The 15,580-nt window shown below is 43.8% G+C and overlaps 1 protein-coding gene across 1 annotated transcript in view; it reads right to left on the bottom strand.

Moving 5' to 3' along the window:
• Positions 1–15,580, bottom strand: part of LOC146789044 (collagen alpha-6(VI) chain-like) — a 788,523-nt gene that overhangs the window by 524,795 nt on the left and 248,148 nt on the right. The window lies entirely within an intron of this gene.

Here is a 15,580-nt window from a genome sequence, read left to right as displayed (position 1 = left end):
TCCCTAGGTGCCGGCAGAGCTAGGGTTAAAAATGTACAGCTAAGCACTTTGCAAAAAAAAGGGTCAGTTTTCACTGTGAAAATGTGGTGTGTCCACGTTTTTGTTTTGGGTCGTTTCCTGTCGCAGGCACTAGGCATACCCACACAAGTGAGGTACCATTTCTCTTGGAAGACTTTGGGGAATACGGGGTGGGTAGAATTTTGTGGATCCACACAGATTCCAGAACTTTCCACCACAGAAATGTGAGGAAAATTAGTTTTAAAAAAAATATATATTTTAAGGTTTGCAAGGGATTCTGGGTAACAGAACCTGGTGAGAGCCCGACAAGTCACCCCATCCTGGATTCCCTTGGGTTTCTTGTTTTCAAAAATATATATTTTTGCTACGTTTCCCTAGGTGTCGGCAGAGCTAGGGTTCAAAATCTACAGCTAGGCACTTTGCAAAAAAAGGGTCCGTTTTCAATGTGAAAATGTAGTGTGTCCACGTTGCATTTTGGGCAGTTTCCTGTCACGGGCACTCGGCCTACCCACACAAGTGAGGTACCATTTTTCTCGGAAGACTTTGAAGAATGCGGGGTGTGTGGAATTTTGTGGATCCACACAGATTCCAGAACTTTCCACCACAGAAATTTGAGGAAAATGTATTGTTTTTACAAATTGTAAGGTTTGCAAGGGATTCTGGGTAACAGAACCTGGTGGGAGCCAGACAAGTCATCCCATCCTGGATTCCCTTGGGTTTCTCGTTTTCAAAATTATAGGTTTGCTATGTTTCCTTCGGTGCCGGCAGAGTTAGGGTTCAAAATCTACAGCTAGGCACTTTGCAAAAAAAGGGTCCGTTTTCACTGTGAAAATGTGGTGTGCCCACGTTGCATTTTGGGCCGTTTCCTGTCGCGGACACTAGGCCTACCCACACAAGTGAGGTACCATTATTCTCATAAGACTTTGGGGAATGCGGGGTGGGTGGTATTTTGTGAATCCACACAGATTCCAGAGCTTTCCATCACAGAAATATGAGGAAAATGTTTTTTTTTTTACAAATTGTGAGGTGTGCAAGGGATTCTGGGTAACAGAAGCTTGTGGGAGCCAGACACGTCATGCCATCCTGGATTGCCCTGGGTGTCTAGTTTTCAAAAATGTATAGGTTTGCTAGTTTTCACTTGGTGCTGGCAGAGCTAGGGTTCAAAATCTACAGCTGGACACTTTGCAAAAAAATCGTCCGTTTTCATTGTGAAAATGTGGTGTGCCCATGTTGCATTTTGGGACGTTTCCTGTCGCGGGCACTAGGCCTACCCACACAAGTGAGGTACAATTTTTCTCGAAAGACCTTGGGGAATGCAGAGTGGGTAGAATTGTGTGAATCCACGCAGATTCCAGGACATTCCACCACAGAAATGTGAGGAAAATCAGTTTATTTAGACAAATTTTGAGGTTTGCAAGGGATTCTGGGTAACAGAACCTGGTGGGAGCCAGACAAGTCACCCCATCCTGGATTCCCTTGGGTTTCTCGTTTTCAAAAATGATAGGTTTGCTACGTTTCCTTTGGTGCCGGCAGAGCTAGGGTTAAAAATCTACAGCTAGGCCCATTGCAAAAAAAGGGTCTGTTTTCACGGTGAAAATTTGGTGTGTCCACGTTGCATTTTGGGCCGTTTCCTGTCGCGGGCACTAGGCCTACGCACACAAGTGAGGTACCATTTTTCTCATAAGACTTTGGGGAATGCAGGCTGGGTGGTATTTTGTGGATCCACGCAGATTCCAGAGCTATCCACCACAGAAATGTGAGGAAAATGTGTTTTTTTGTTTTTACAAATTGTGAGGTGTGCAAGGTATTCTGGGTAACAGAAGCTCATGAGAGCCAGACTATTCATGCCATCCTAGATTCCTGTGGCTGTCTAGTTTTCAAAAATGTATAGGTTTGTTAGGTTACACTTGGTGCCGGCAGAGCTAGGGTTCAAAATCTATAGCTAGGCACTTTGCAAAAAAATGGTCAGTTTTCACTGTGAAAATGTGGTGTGCCCAAGTTGCATTTTGGGCCGTTTCCTCTCTCGGGCACTAGGCCTACCCACACAAGTGAGGTACAATTTTTCTCGAAAGACCTTGGGGAATGCAGAGTGGGTGGAATTTTGTGGATCCACGCAGATTCCAGAACTTTCCACCACAGAAATGTGAGGAAAATCAGTTTATTTGGACAAATTTTGAGGTTTCCAAGGGATTTTGGGTAACAGAACCTGGTGGGAGCCGGACAAGTCACCCCATCCTGGATTCACTTTGGTTTCTCATTTTCAAAAATTATAGGTTTGCTACGTTTCCTTTGGTGCCGGCAGAGGTAGGGTTCAAAATCTACAGCCAGGCACTTTGCAAAAAAAGGGTCAGTTTTCAATTTAAAAATAAAGTGTGTCTACGTTGTGTGTTTGAGCCGTTTCCTTTCACTGGCACTAGTCCTACCCACACAAGTGAGGTACCATTTTTATTGGGAGACTTCGGGTAACACAGAATTGTAGAGCAACTCTTATTACGTATTGACTTTCAATGCATGTCTGCCTTCCAAATGAAAGACAATGTGTAAAAAAGAAGTCACTTTGAAAAATGTCCTATAATTCTCATGCTAGCATGGGTACTCACAATTTCAGAAATGTGCAAATATCTACTGTTTCTAAACTTTATATTTTGTTCTGATTCAGGTGTCTTTCATACCGATTTTTCCATGTATATATTTTCCAAAATTAATTGCTATATACCCAGTTACATAATAAATAACCATTGTAAGACGCTGCTTAGTTATTGGCTCTGGGTTCGTCAGGTTCATGCTGAACCTACAAGTCCTATATATCCCCACAACCAGAAATGTCCATCAGATGTAACGGTATATTGATTTCAAACAGCTGTCATAGTTAGAAGAAGTTACAGGGGAAAATGTAAGCACAAATGGCTGTTTTTTTCAACTAACTTTAAATTTTTCCATTATTCAACTGTTAGTTTCTATAAAGGAACCTTGAAGGATGTCCACAAATGACCCCTAGCTGAATTTAGAATTTTGTCTACTTTTCAAAAATGTATAGCTTTCCAGTATCCATTATTGCTTTCATACCCATTTCTACCATTAACTGGAAGATTGTTGAAAGCACAAAAAAATGTAAAATGACAAAAAATGTTGGTTTTCTGACAAAAGTCTGTCTGTCTCTAAAAGCTGGGGAAATGGTGATTTCAGCCACACAAACCCTTTGTTGATACCAATTGCAGGGGAAAAACCAGACACTTTCATTTGCAGCACTTTTTTCCCATTTCACCCCAAAAGAAACCAAATTTAGCTGTATTTTGGTTAATTTCTGGGTCCCCTCCAGGGGAATCCACAAGCCCTTGGTACTTATAGAATCCTCATGATGTTGAAAGAAAAGGACGCAAATTTGGTGAGGATACCTTATGTGGTCAAAAAGTTACAGGAACCTAAGCGCAAACTACCCCAAATAGCCAAAAAAAGGCTTAGCACAGGGAGGGAAAAGGCCTAGTAGCGAAAGGGTTACATTATTTTGCCTGGTTACCTATGCTCAGGTGTATCAAAGGTTTGCGCATCCCTTGTGTCATGCAAGGCTCCGCAAGGCAACACAAGCAATTAAGTTATATATTCTATGCCACTTTGCGTGGCTCTGCATGGCAAAGTAAATCTGGAGTAATGCAAGGCAGCACAAGTCACTGCTTTGCATTACTCATGCATGGGTGGAGCGTGCATGTTTCCATGCATCTACCCATGGATTTTGGCGCATTCCTATATTTACTAAGACTAGGAAACCAAGGGAATGTGTCAAAGTACTCTGCACTCCTAGGTGAGGTGTGAAGAGGAGACATATGTTTATTTATCTTTGTTATTTCCTCTTTCCACATGTGTGGCATTCTGCAGCACACATACAAAGGGGAAAATGCCCCTGGGGGAATATAAGTGTGCAGGAAGTTGTTCCTTCCTGCACAAAAACAATCCTGGCTTTTACTCAGGCTCCCTTCCACCATGGCATAAGGGTTCCTGCATTGGTGCTTGTCAGTCCAATTGCGCCAGTGCAGAGAGAAAGCAGGAATGCGCCATATGTTAATAAAAATGGCGTGTTCCTTCTCTCTCTGTTTGATGCAGCGCAGCTCAATCCTTCTCACTCCGTTTGATGCAGAACAGCAAGTTGTCTTGCTGTGTTGCTGTGTTGCTTTGTGGCAAACATTGATAAATCTGGCCCCTAGTGCTTAGGGAAATCCATGGATGCTCTGTCTTTTGATAAATACAAGCCACTGCTAAGAGACAATAAAAACAAACACTTTTTCTGTCACTCGCGAATAGCTAGCTTTCTGTTCAAGGGTCTCCAGTTAGTGCTGATTTAACCAATTTTAAGTGTCTTGAGATACAATTGTGCATGTTGTTTAGTTCTTTTCAAGTGAACATTGTACAGAGCATCTGCTCTAAGGGAAATCCTGTGTGCTTGCTAAGCATGCAAGAGCACGTGTACCTATGTGTTTTGTGACGAACATTTACAGGCTTCAATTGCAAGATTTGATCTTAAAACAAACAAAAGCCCATTAAACCGGTACACTCAAGGACACACGTGGTGTATAGTTCTGTGTTTTTTCGTTTGCACCTAATGACAGCGTTGAACCATCCAACAGGAATGTGTTTGAGCCCTAAAAATACAAAAACCCCTTAGTGTAGACAAAGAGAAATAAACACTGAAAAGTACCGCCATAATAGAAAGGTGTGGGGCTGCTTAGAATTGCTCAGTATAGCCATCAAATTGCTTCAAAGTTTTACATACACGTATTCAAGGCTAACCATGTTATCAACCTTGGAATATTTGTTTTATTAACTTTATCCAGATGGTTTATCGTCTACCCCATGAAGCCCATCACAAACACGCTTAAGTGGTATGGTTACACAAGCTGTCCAACACAAGTCCTTGTGCCAAGAATTCCATTTAAGCAGGAATGTTGTATATCTTGGAGTAGAAGACCTACTCCCAGAAGGACAGCTATTGCCCTGCACTGTAGACTGTATTTTTGAGAAAAAGGATGCACATTGCCGCTGAACGCCCATGTCCGGGTACAGAAAGGGCCATTGATACAGCACAGTGAGCACAAGGTCAACCATGGTTGGTTTTATTCATGAGCATAAAAAAACTATTCTATTACCTACTAAGTTATGCTTATATGGATTTGAAGTAACTGTTGGCCGATCAGAGCTTGTGGGACTTCCTAATTCAAGATTTAATTCAAATTGTGGACTGTATTTCAGGGGAAACAGCAATTAAAATGCAGTTTAAACCACGTATGTCATTACACGCGAGCATTAGATAGCATGTGTATTTACCACACATGCCTTTACTACACAGATTTTTACCACAATCTGCTTTAACTATGCAGGCCATTTCCATGAAAAATAAATGTACAGAGGTAAGTATATGTATGTGTGTGTGTATATATATTTATTTACATATATATATATATATATATATATATATAGTTATAGTTAGGACCGTGTTTCCATAGGAAATCCGCAACATTCTATTTGGAATAACTTTGGCGCCGGTTGACGAATCCTCGGGAAATTTTCAAAATAGGTGGGGCGCTCCGCTCCGCACCTTCCCTGAAAGTCTCGGGGTGATTCGTCAAGCGGGGGCCGAGAAAAAAGGGGGGTCCCAAAACACGTTTTCCCCATGCATTTTTCCATAGGACCTTTAGTCGAAGGTACAGCCCGAACGGCTGAACAGAATTACTTGAAATTTGGCAGAGAGGTATTCCTCAGGTCAGGGAAGTGCCTTTTGCAGGTCTGGTGTCAATCTGTTCAGTAGTTCTTGAGAAAATAGCCTTTAAAAGCATATAAATATCTATAAGCGCGCACCGTGCGCTCACCGGGCGCGCACCGTGCGAGCACCCTAACGTGCACGAGCGTAATTCTGATTGGTGGTTACATGTTAGTCAACGTTCGAATCGGTCGAAATCAGGAAGTGTCGGCCGCCATTTTGTTTGTTTTCAGTGCGAGAGTGAAAAAGGAAGGTGGCGAACGTGAAAAGGGGGCAGGGTAGAGAGTTCCTGACCCCCTAGCCTTTGTCAGGGGGTCCCTGAAGGACCCCGAAGGCAGAATATTTTTAAAAAAAAACTTTTTTTAAATATCGCGGGGGTGCGCGCACCGTGCGCGCACGGTGAAAAATCAAAAATATAAAATTAAAACATTTTAATACGTAGTTTATTGTAAAATAAATATATAAAAACAATAATAATACATAAATAAATTAGCATTTAAAAAACCGTACAAATTCACTGAAAAAACCATAGGTTTCACACACGTTATAGTTAGGAATTAGCATTTAAAAAACCTTGCAAATTCACTTAAAAAACCATAGGTTTCACACATGTTATAGTTAGGTGGATATTTCACTCGTAAAAAACCAATGAAATTCCCCCGTTATAGTTAGTTCAGATAACTATAACTTGCGCGACCGCCACTCTATCACAAGGATGATGTCATCAGTGATGTCATGAGTGATGCCACTGACCATGTCATGAGTGATGTAATATGTGACGTCATGAGCAGTGGATTGCGGGCGCATGAGTTATAGTTATCTGAACTAACTATAACGGGGGAATTTCATTGGTTTTTTTACGAGTGAAATATCCACCTAACTATAACATGTGTGAAACCTATGGTTTTTTAAGTGAATATATATATATGTATATATATATTACCTGCTGGCAGTCGCCAGTAGGTAGTTATAATTAGGACCTATTTTCCATAGGAAATCCGCAACATTCTATTTGGAATAACGTTGGCGTTGATTGATTAATCTTCGCGAAAGTTTCCACACTTTTGGCCAGCTCCGGTCCGCTCCTATCCTGAAAATTTCATGGTGGTTCGTCCAGCAGGGGCCAAGAAAAAAGGGGGGTCCCAAAATGCGTTTTCCCCATGCATTTTCCCATAGGACCTGTTGACGCAGCTACAGCCCGAAGTGCTGAACGGAATTACACCAAATTTGGCAAAGAGGTAGTCCTCAGTTCAGACTCGTGCCTTTTGCTTAAATGGTGTAAATCCGTTCAGTAGTTCCTGAGAAAATCAAAAGTAAAATCACATATATATCTGGGCAGAGCCTAACCACACATCTCATCGTGAGATCTGTTTGGCTGTCAGCACTTCATCCAAGAAGTGTTGGCAGCCATCTTGGGACCAACATACATGATAGCACCTCATTAAAAAGCATTGCAGTTAATAGAAGGTTTTAAGACTTTAGTTACATTATAAATCATTTGTTGATGGTACCATACTCATTTTAGAAATTGTGGTGTGTTCTAAGGTGATTTTACCATGTGAAAAAGCCTTCTGCTGTGATATCATGAATCATGTTTGAGAGAAAACAATTTTCTCATGCTTTTCCCACACAGGTTTGGAAGGTGATCTATAAGCTAAACTGAGAGCATATTTTCTGTAAATTCACATTATCTTTCTCAGTCATGTGAGAATTAAGTCTGACATTCTCAGTGAAACATGTACATCCAACAAGGGCAGAGACTGTCAGTTGATTCCTTTGTGTTCTACTGCAGCTTCCCAGAGTGTTCTAAAGAACAACTAGAGCGCTAACTGTCCTACTTATGACAAACGTATGGCACACCTGAAGCCATCTTGGTTGGAATAAAGTGGTAACTCTTAAAACATTTAATTTAAAAAGGAACAAAATGAGGGGGTTCATTTTGCCATAGAAAGTATGATTAGTGCTGCAGAAAGAAAAATTAGGGCACATTTTGAGTGACTTCTCAAATCCTCTTCTATTTTATTAAAACATTCTGACATGCAGACTGAAACATGCACTTTCAATACCAGCAGCAGACTTCCCTGGTGAGCAGTAGCTTTACTACAGTGATCTAACAAGCAACTAGAGTGCTAACATTCTGAATGTATGGCAAATGTGTGACATCTGAATGCCTTCTTGATGGAATCAAAGTAAAAAACTGAAAGTATTTCCTACTGTGGAGATTGTAGTAAATGAGGAAATTAGGAAACATCATAACAAATAAATCTCCCAAGATGGCCACCAGAGACAAAAGAGCCCAAATGTAGCCCAAATATCACCCAGATGTAGGCCAAGTATAGCCCGATGACAGAATTGTCCCAGAGTGTTCTAACGAACAACTAGAGCGCTAACAGTCTTACTTATGACAAAAGTATGGCACACCTGAAGCCATCCTGAGTGGAATAAAGTGGTAACACTTAAAACATTTAATTTCCTAAGGAACAAAATGAGGGGGTTCATTTCGCCATAGAAATTATGATTAGTGCTGCAGAAAGAAAAATTATGGCACATTTTAACTTCTCAAATCCTCTTCTATTTCATAAAAAAATTCTGACATGCAGACTGAAACATGCACTTTGAATACCTGCAGCAGACTTCCCTGGTGAGCAGTAGCTTTACTACAGTGATCTAATGAGCAACTAGAGTGCTAACATTCAGAATCTATGGCAAATGTGTGACATATCTGAATGCCTTCTTGATGGAACCAAAATAAAAAACTGAACGTATTCCCACTGAGGAGACTGCAGTAAATGAGGAAATTAGGAAACTTCATAACAAATAAATCTCCCAAGATGGCCACCAGAGACAAAAGAGCCCAAATGTAGCCCAAATATCACCCAGATGTAGCCCAAGTATAGCCCAATGACAGAATGTCCCAGAGTGAATGACAAAAGTATGGCACACCTGAAGCCATCTTGAGTGGAATAAACTGGGAACACTTAAAACATTTACTTTAAAAAGGAACACAATGAGGGGGTTCATTTTGCCATAGAAATTATGATTAGTGCTGAAGAAAGAAAAACTAGGGCACATTTTGAGTGACTTCTCAAATCCTCTTCTATTTCATTAAAAAATTCTGATATGCAGACTGAAACATGCACTTTTAATACCAGCAGCAGACTTCCGTGGTGAGCAGTAGCTTTACTACAGTGATCTAATGAGCAACTAGAGTGCTAACATTCAAAATTTATGGCAAATGTGTGACATATATGAATACCTTCTTGATGGAATCAAAGTAAAAAACTGAAAGCATTTCCTACTGAGGAGACTGCAGTAAATGAGGAAATTAGGAAACTTCATAACAAATAAATCTCCCAAGATGGCCACCAGAGACAACAGAGCCCAAATAAAGCACAAATATCACCCAGATGTAGCCCACATGTTGCCCGATGACAGAAGTGTGCAAAACACTTATTTTTTGTGTATTTGCAGTTTTATATAGTGCAGACTTGTCAGGTATTGGAGTGCTTTACATGAGCATTGGTTACATCACACAAGATCAAATTCATTTTGGTTGTAGACATGGGGAGGTTAAGTGATTTGACCAGAATCACTGAATGTTGAGCTGAAGCAGAAACTCCAACCTGGTTCCTCAGTTGCAAAGTCTGCAGCTCTGGAAGTAACACCACATCCTCTCCCCTAAGTGCAACATTTAACCCCTTCAGTGCCCGCCCCTTTCCCCGCCCTGTGCCGGCCGTTGCATTAGCGGGCGGGGTCTATGACGAGCTGGACTCGTCATGGGCACAGCGCAACCGCGGCCCATGACGAGTCCAGCTCGTCATGGGCACTGAAGGGGTTAATCAAGTGGTCAACTGGATAACAAAACATAAAGATTACAAATAATTTAAAAGTTCTTTGTCGCTTTTTGAAATCTCAGAAAATATGTCCTCATTTTAGTTTTTTAGAGCACTAACCATAATTTTGATGCAAATAAGACCCTCTCATATATGTAATTTCTAAAGGAAATATTCTAGGTATTACAGTTTTGATTACATCAAGATGATGTCAGGCGTTCCACACTTTTGTAATAAATATAGAATGTTAGCAATCGAGTTGTTCATTGGGATACTGTTGAGAGGCAGAGGCCAGGGGCACAGACTCTGTAAATTGAAGGCAGGTAGGAGAGTGCAGAGGCAACAATTTGACAACACTGGGCAGGCAGGGAGGGCAGTGGCATCACAACAGACTATGGAGGGCAGTGGAAAGGGGGGCAGGGGCAACAAACCAACAATACAGGACTGGAAAGAGAGGCTGTGGCAATATAATAGACCATTGTGGGCAGAAGGAAGAGGCAGTGGTAGTACAACAATACATGCCAACAGACCCGTTTCAGCCAGGAAACGTCCAAATTTTTAAGCTCAAATGGGCTTTATTTGATCTGTCTCCTGTCTACAATCTCTTCTTTTTCAATGTAACTCAAAAGGGAAAATCAATACCCCAGTTTTTTTCAAAATCTCCCTCTTACCAAGTTCAAAATGTTCGCAAGTATGGTACATTGGATCATGGTAGGCAGGAGGAATTGGGGTAGGGACATGGACTCGGATAACAGAGGACAGGAGGGACATGGAGAGGTGCACCAAACTGACCCTACAGGGCAGGCATCAGGGTTTGCAGCAGCACAATATACCACACAGCGCATGCGGGACGGGAGTGCAGCACAACAATCCATAGAAAGCAACAGGGACGGGACAGGACCATGCACATGGATAACAGAGAACAGAGGGGAAAGAGGCAATGGTAGCTAGCTGACCATAATGGACAGACAGGAGAGAAAGCTGCAGCATAACAGACCATAAAGGGCAGGAGGGACGGATCAGGGGCATTACAATGGAACAGACAAGCCAGGAGGGAGGGAATAGGGGTCTGCACATGGAAACAGAGGGCTGGGGGCAAGGGGGCAGGGCAGGAGCGGCAAGATGACCATGGAGGTCAGGTAGGATGGGCACTAGAAACAAGACACACCATGGAGAGCAACAATGAGACTATGATGGCATACACACAGACCATGGAGGGAAGGTGGGAGGGGGTCAGGGGCAGCTAGCTGATCACACAGGGAAGGTGGGAGGGGCCGTGGCAGCACAGAAGACCATGCATGGCAAGCGGGAGGGTTAGTGGCAGCACAATGGCTATAATGGGCAAGAAGGAGGGTGCAGGGGCATGCACAAAGGACCATGGAGGATAGAAGGGAGGGTCAGGACCTGGGCACAGACAAGAGAGTTCAGGGGAAGGGGCCTCACAACAGACCGCACCGGGCAGGCAGGAGGAGCAGTTGCAGCACAACAGACCAGGGAGGGCATAAGGGTGTGGCAGTAAAATGGACCATGGAGGACAGGAGGAAGAGGATAGGGGCATGGCATGTGGACAGGCAGGGTGGAGGTGGCAGGGACAGGTTACAGTCATCTGACAATGCTAGGCAGGTGGGAGGGTAGTGGCAGCTCAACAGAACACTCAGAGTAGATAGGAGTGGCAGGTCCATGGAACATGGTGGGCAAAAAGGATGGAGCAGGGGCATGCACAAAGACATCGGAGGGCAGGGGGAAGGAGAATAGGGGCAGCAAGCTAAGCACAGAGGCTAAGCAGGAGGTCAATGATGGGCCATAGAATTGGGCAATGGAGGGCAGGAGGAGTGGATTGGTACATCATGCCAAATGGAGGGCAGTGGTAGCACATCAGACCAGGCATGGCAGGAGGGAGGAGGCTAGTCCATGGATTCAGACAACAGAGGATAGGGAGGAGGTGAATGGGGCAGTAAGCTAACTGTTCAGAGAAGGTGGGTGTTAGGAACTTTATTGTTTTTAAAATGTGTGTCTGTGCGAACTACTTAAAATATGAACAAGTATGCAGCATAATCTCACTTTTATTCAGGAAGAAGAGGACGTTTGTGACTGTGACTCCGGGCTCACTTGGCAGAAACACCCCCTGACCCTCCACCCCCCATTGCAAAATGTAATGCCTGTGAAAACGGTAGGTGGACGCCGTGTTATATAGAACATTGTCCTGAGAGCACAATTGAAAATGAAAACTAGATATAGTATATGGTTTAAACTATGCACCAAAAAGTGTGATATAAGATGAACCGGGGTGTGAAATATAATATGCAATACATTGTGCGCAATGACAGGTTCATTGGAGAGCGCGAGATAGCACAGGCACTAGCGCGTGCTATGCGATATGCGCCTTGGAGTGTAATATGCACAGGGCAGTGTTGTGTAACTTAACTAGTCTCTAAAGTTGTAATATAAAATATGTGCTGGGGAGTGTAATGTTGCATATGCACTGTGACAAAGATATGGATCCCAGATTGTAATATGTATGGCATAGCGCTGTGCGTTATAACATAGGCATCGATGAAGGCACGTTAGATGGGGCAATATAACCCGTGTGAAGGCAAGTGTGGCATGACATATTCACGGGGGTGTTACAATGCACATGGGCTAGAGAGTGTCATAGCTAACGCACTAGCTGGTGGAATACAACACAGAGGTGTGAGGCACTCGGCGGGCACTGGGGGTGTAACACAGCATTGGGATCAGCCAGGAGCACGCTGTGACTCTCAAGTGAGGTTTGTTTCCTTTCCAGAGAGTAAAATAAAAAAGTATTACACATCCGGCGGTGGATATGTATTTTATTAACCGTGAGGGGGGTTTCTTGCATAGTTTGGTCGAATTTTTGTCGAATCCCCTTTGAATGGCTTGGTGGGCGTGTATATTAAATGTGCCCGTCAATAGCTACCCATGTTTGCATAAATAAATGACAAGGGTGTCTACTTGGAGAGTACCCACCGGCGGGGGCGCCAGGATTAGGCACAGTAGAGCGTCAGACACGTCAGAGCTTCACTAGCGGTGTAAATACATTGCATGTGGATTCATTCTATGCATAGTCGCCTTTTAATGAATATCACGCAAATCGTCATGGTGATAGGTACGTACGGTTTGTCCAGCATCTCCTAAGTGTTTCTATAAATATATATTTTTTTAAAATAATAAAAAACAAAGGCCGGCCCCAGGGGATGGGGTCCCCGGGGCCATAAGTGGCCTGAGGAGGGGGGCAACACAGCCCCCTCCTAAAGAATAAAAAAAAAAAAGGCCATGACCCGTGGGTTGGGGTCCCCGGGGCCAATTAATGCCTTGGGAGGGCCAAATTAATTTTTTTCAACAAAAAAATTAGTGTGCAGGCCCTGGGTCCGCAGGGCCAGTAAATTAGAAAAAGAAGGGGGGGCACACAGCCCTCCTTCTTAAAAAAATAAAATAAATAAAAGACCGGCATCGCGCCGGAGGCCACGCCCCCTCCTTGCAGCACTCTGAAAACGCGCCCCCTGGCCAGTTGTAAGTTGGGGAATTAATTCCCCTTCAATACTGAGGGTCCCTGAGGGCCAACTAGCCCAACAGGTATCGCCAGTATGCGCCAGGGAGCTGCGTTGCAGACAGGTGTTCTGAGGCCATGCCCCTTTTTACACCTCTATGCAACGCAGCTCTGTGGCGCTTACTGGAGGTACTTAGTGGGCTAGTTTGACCCTAGGAACCCTCAGGATTCAAGGGGACTTAATCTCTCAACTTAGAACGGCCACAGGGAGCGTTTACACAGTGGTGAAGGGAGGGGACGGGGCCTGAGGTGACGTGTGCAAACACGCCCTGTGGCGCGTTTTAAGTTGGGAAAATAATTCCCTTTCAATCCTGAGGGAACCTGGGGGCCAACTAGCCCACTAGGTGCTTCCAGTAAGCGCCACTGCTCTGTGTTGCAGAGAGGTGGTGTAGGCCGTGCTCTTTTTTACACCTCTCTGTAATGGCGCTTACTGGACGTACCTAGTGGGCTATTTTGCCCCTAGGGATCCTCAGGATTCAAGGGGACTTAATCTCCCAACTTAAAAATCGGCCACAGGGCGTGTTTACACAGTGGGGAAGGGAGGGGACGGGGCCTGAGGTGACGTGTGCAAACACGCCCTATGGCGCGTTTTAAGTTGGGGAAATAATTCCCCTTCAATCCTGAGGGCCCCTGGGGGCTAACTAGCCCACCAGGTGCTACCAGTAAGCGCCACTGAGCTGCGTTGCAGAGAGGTGGTCCAGGCCGTTCCACTGATTACACCTCTCTGCAACGCAGCTCTGTGGCGCTTACTGGAGGTACCTAGTGGTCAAGTTGGACCCTAGGGACCCTCAGGATTCAAGGGGACTTAATCTCCCAACTTAAAACGGCCGCAGGGCATGTTTACACAGTGGGGAAGTGAGGGGACGGGGCCTGAGGTGACATGTGCAAACACGCCCTGTGGCGCGTTTTAAGAGGTAGTTTTAATCCCCTGCCCTATTATATACTAGGGGCTTACAGAGGAGGTCATGCTGATCACAGGGGGACCCCAACGCATAGTGTTCCCTAGTGTATGTAGGTGTTTTCACTGTATTCTGAGTGTCTTTTAACATTGCACTGGCTCTAGGACTGGTTAGTCAGACTCAGTTACCACCAGTATCCGTCTGAAAAAGTTGAGGGTACAGGATGATTTTGCAAGAAGGCTTCTTTTTGCTCTTCTGTTTGTTCTTTCTGCACGTTATCCTTCTTCCTGCACTTTTCTTCATCTTTGAGGACTTCTGTTGCTTCTTTCTGCATTTCTTTTTTTTCTTTCTGTGTGTTTTTTCTTCTTTCTTCACATGTCCTATCTCTGTAGGCATAGTTAGAATTTAGCATTTAAAAAAACCTTTGAAATTCACTGAAAAAACCATAGGTTTCAGGCACGTTATAGTTAGGAATTAGCATTTAAAAACCTTAGAAATTCACTGAAAAAACCATAGGTTTCAGGGGCGTTATAGTTAGCTGGACTTTTCACTCGTACAAAACCATTGAAATTCCCCGTTATAGTGAGTTCAGCTAACTATAACTCGCGCGCCCGCAATGCACTGCTGATGACGTCACATATTACATCACTCATGACATGGTCAGTGATATCACTCATGACATCACTGATGACATCTAAAATGACATCACTGATGACATCATCCTTGTGATAGAGTGGCAGACCTCCTCTCCCCCTAACATAACCTTTGATACACACATTCAAAAATAGAAACTAAAATTTTCAAAACAATGGACATACCAATATCAGTTACAACAACCTATTCAGTAATTCTAAGATCCACATACACATCCACTCATTAACCAACAGTCCTATACAGTCACTCATACATGTACTCACTCATCATATGTACTCATACACCTATACATCCTGTTACACAACGGCACTCATCCATAGTTACTCACACACATAGTCACTCATGCTAATAAAGAATCAAACATCCATTTACTTGCATATACAGTTATACACACACCACCACACTTACTTCTTCAGAAACCTTCACATACTTAGTCTTTTAAACAATCACTTATAGAAACACATACTTATTCATACAGGAACTCTTTCAATCTCTCACATATACTCACTTATATGTGGAGAAGTGTGGCTCAATGGTTAGAGCGGCAGACCCTGATGCAGAGATCTGGCCCGGGACCAGGGTTCAATTCCAGCATCGGCGGGTCTTGGGCTCAATTTCCTCGGACCTGATAATTCTCGCCTCGGTGCCTACTCTAATCATGGGTCCCACTCTGCAACTCTGGGCAATAGCTTGCTTAATCTCCACAACGGCCCCAACAGCGCTGGGGATGCCTGGCTTCACCTTGGGGGTGCCCAGGAGTGGACATTTCACAGGGAAAGCCAGGAAGGGTTCCACAGCGGTATGAGTACAAGTGCCAGGACGCCCCGTTGCTGGGGCAGCAGTGCACTATACAAGTACA

The sequence above is a fragment of the Triturus cristatus genome, chromosome 10 (genome assembly GCF_964204655.1).
Source record: "Triturus cristatus chromosome 10, aTriCri1.1, whole genome shotgun sequence".
Classification (NCBI taxonomy): domain Eukaryota; kingdom Metazoa; phylum Chordata; class Amphibia; order Caudata; family Salamandridae; genus Triturus; species Triturus cristatus.
This window is presented reverse-complemented; position numbering and strand designations above follow the sequence as displayed.